We start from the raw sequence: 4047 nt of genomic DNA, 5'->3' as shown, positions 1-4047 counted from the left end.
CTTGCGGCGCCTAAGCTGATTGGCGCCGCAAGCCTGGGAGGCGGGAGAAGTGAAGCAGCCACGGCGTGCTCGGGGAGGAGGCGGGGCAGGGGTGAGCTGGGGCGGGGAGTTCCCCTGCGTGCTGCCCCCCCCTTGCTGCAGGCAGCCCTCCCCGCGCTCCACTGCCCCAGCTCCCTCCACCTAAATGCCGGCGGCGACCAGGGCGGCCGAAGATCTGGCTGCCGCGGTTGCTGCCGAAGAAAATGGCGCCCCCCAAATCCTAGTGCCCTAGGCGACCGCCTAGGTCGCCTAAATGGTTGCACCGGCCCTGCACAGCATCTGCTTTTGAAATGCTCCATTCTGCTGAGCAGGACTGCCATTTTATTCCCTAAACACCAGCAACTTATCTAAACTCCTCTCTCCTTGGTGATAGTTGTACCTGGTTAAGGAGAGTCATGTTGGTCATGAGCAGAACACACATTGGGAGTGGCTTGTTCTCCTTACTGGAGTTCTTGAAGCTAATTCAATTTCTTAAATTGTTCAGACCATGGATACAAAGAATGGCCCCAATTCTGCAAATGACTGGGCAGGCAAATCAAACCAAATAGAAAAAATACGCTATGGAGGGAAAAGGTTAGTGGCTACTTTTTGGAGAAGCTTCTTTTCTTAAAGTACTGTTAAAAGTGACTATATAAAAATACGATCTTTTAAACTCATTTGCTACCAATGTATCTGAGCCATAACACTATACCAACAAAACCACACTTTTACTTTCACAATGACTGTAGAGTCAACACAGCTGTGGAACAACTGTCTCATGGGGAGAATGTGTAGAACTTTCTGAAAATCAGGCATCTTTAAAGGTGTCTCAAATTTGACACACAAAAATTGAAGCACCCAAAATCACTAGTAACTTTTGAAATTTTCGCCTATTTAGTTTTCAATAGAACTCAAATGTATTGCTATACATGTGATTATGATAACTTTCCACAAGTAGTTTGACAAGGTCTTAATAAAAGCAGAATGGTCCAGTCAGATAAACAAAGAGACAAAATAGGTTAAAGGGGGCTAATGTCCAAAAAGAAAATAATTTTGTTCCCCATTGTGCAGGATGCTACCTTTCTTAATGGCCATCCATAGGCCCATGTCCCTATCTCTATGATCCTAAAGGGTCAGGATGAGAGTTCCTGCAGACCAGCAAGATCCTTATGCAGATTCTATTGCAGCATAGTTCAGCCATACATCCTCACAGAGGGCAAAGGGTTGTGCTTCCTTGAACAAAAGTCCATGTCCTCTTAGCTGCTGCAAGTGCTTTCCTTGCAAAATCTTTTCTGAGGCAGTGTTTTTCAATCCGTGGGTCTGGTCAGCATCACCGACTGGGACGTTAAAAGTCCTGTCGGTGGTGCTGTCCAGCTAAGGCAGGCTAGTGTCTACCTTTTCCGATACCACGCTGTGCCCTGGAAGTTACCAGGGTCCGGCTTCTAGGCAGGGGGGCCACGGGGCTCCGCGCGCTGCCCCCGCTCCGAGCACCGGCTCCGCACTCCCATTGGCCGGTAACTGGCCAATGGGAACTGGGGGGGCAGTGCTACGCCTCTGCCTAAGAGTCAGACCGGTGCTGGCCGCTTCCAGGGCACAGCATGGTCCGCGGTGCACCCCAGCTGCGCCACTGACTGGGAGCCACCGGAGGTAAGTCTGCACCCCAACCCTGTGCCCCAATCCCCTGCCCCAGCCCTGAGTCCTCCCCAAACCTGGAACCCCTTCCTGCATCCCAAACACCTCATTCCCGGCCCCACCCCAGAGCCTGCACCCCCAGCCCAGAGCCCTGACCCCCTCCTGCACCCCAACCCCCTGCCCCAGCCCTGAGTCCCCCCAACCCAGAGCCCCTCCTGCACCCCAAACCCCTCTTCTCCAGCCCCAGCCCAGAGCCCTGACCCCCTCTTGCACCCCAATCCCCTGCCCCAGCCCTGAGTCCCCCCCAAACCTGGAACCCCTTCCTGCACCCCAAACCCCTGAGCCCTGACCCTCTCCTGCACCCCAACCCCCTGCCCCAGCCCAGAGCCCCCTCCCACACCCTGAACCCCTCATTCCCAGCCCCACCCCTCAGACCTCACCCCCGCACCCCAACCCCCTGCCCCAACCCTGAGCCCCACCCACACCCCAAACCCCTTATTCCCAGCTCCGTTGGGTCGCAGGCATCAACAATTTTCTTCAACTGGATCCCCAGAAAAAAAGTTTGAAAACCACTGTTCTAAGGCAATGGCTACACTACAGAGCTTACACCAGAGCAGCTGCATCACTGTAGCACTGCTAGTGCAGATGCTCTAAACCACTAGTTCTCAATCAGGGGTCTGGGGCCCCCTAGGGGCCTCAAGCAGTTTCAGGGGGGCCTCCAAGCAGGGCCAGCATTAGACTTGCTGGGGCCCAGGGTAGAAAGCTGAAGTCCCACTGCCTGGGGCTGTAGCCCAGGTCCCTGAGCCCTGTCACCCGGGGTTGAAGCTGAAGCCTGAGCAATGTAGCTTCATGGGGGTCCCTGTGGTGTGGGGCCCCAGGCAATTGTCCTGCTTGCTACCCCCTAACACCACCCTGGCTTTTATATGCAGAAAACTAGTTATTGTGGCACAGGTGGGCCGTGTTATTTTTATAGCATGTTTGGGAAGCATCGGAAAGAAAAAAGTTGAGAACCCCTGTTCTAAACCAATGGGAGGGAGCTCTCCCATTGACTTAATTACTCCAGCCCTCCCGAGCGGCGGTCGCTGTGTCGGTGGGAGAAGCTCTCCTGTCAACATAGCGCTGTCCACTCTGGTGCTTAGGTTGGTGTAACTTACATCACTGAGGGGGATGGATCATTCAAACCCTGAGCAACATAACTTATACCAACTTAAGCTGTAGATTGTACATAGCCTAACTCCCTGCTGTTAACTCTGCTCCCAGCACTTCAAATGCCACATAGTTTGTTACTATTCTTACACTTGGCCATACTTCGACCATGTGTTTAAGGGAATTATGCAGATGGGGCATATTGGGTTGGTGCCCCTATATCTATAGTTATTTGACAATGCAAAAAAGAAAACTGATTTGAAGGAACTGTGACACTTCCCGGGGTACCCAGGATCATGAGGCACTTCCCCAGGCATAAGGAAGGCTTTTCTGTGCCTGCCATTGGTCAGTTCCCTCACTCCATTGGCCACGGACAACACAAGCACTCCCCTCTAGTCTTATGCAGGCTCTTCTCTCTCACTCCAGGTTAGAGATTGGCATACTCCAACCCCTGAGCCCTCCAAGCATCTCCCTGGAGTGTTTACCTCTGTTCCACTGGACACTCACAGATTTGCCGTTTCCAAAAAAACAATCACTCCAGCTTACCAGTTACACCTCTCATCATCACTCCATTGAACATACAGCACTTAGAGATGTTTATAGTGAAAACACGTAAAAGTTTATTTAACAAAGTATAGAGAGTCAAATAATAGCAAGTGGAAGTTTTGGAAACACATGGTTACAAATAAAATAAAATCACAACACGTATTCTAGAACCTAGACTTACATATCTAGATACTCTCCTGTCTTATCAGCAATGCTCACCCAAAGTCCTTCCAGTCTTTTACAGCCAGGCTTGACTGTGATTGTCCATTCATGAGACAAGTCATGCTGTCACCTTGCCTCCTCAGGGAAAGATTCCAGTGTACGTCTGCATCTCCAGATGTACCCTACCAATCCATTGTCTTTTCTCATACAGATGATCCTCTGCTGCTATTTATTTCTTCCTGTACATTTTCTCTCTTGAAGATTTCACAATCTCTTGACTAGCATTTGGTTCAGTAGGCCAACAGGCATCTGTTGAGAGGCCTACAATGCCCAGTACACCCATGACCAGATAGAGAAATAAGCATCTGTTACCTCCTGATTGAAAGGAATATTCCTGAGGTATGTCACCTCCTGGTGACCCACCCTAATCCCAAATCCTAATCCCTAATACCAAATCCTTAAGAATTTTAGTATAGTTACATAGTGTTCTTAAATATTATCTGTACATACATTTTGCAATTATTATGATGACCAGTGGGCTAC

Source organism: Terrapene carolina, unplaced genomic scaffold (genome assembly GCF_002925995.2).
Source record: "Terrapene carolina triunguis isolate 2854851 unplaced genomic scaffold, T_m_triunguis-2.0 Scaffold34021, whole genome shotgun sequence".
Taxonomy (NCBI): Eukaryota; Metazoa; Chordata; order Testudines; family Emydidae; genus Terrapene; species Terrapene triunguis.
Note: the sequence above shows the minus strand (reverse complement) of the source record.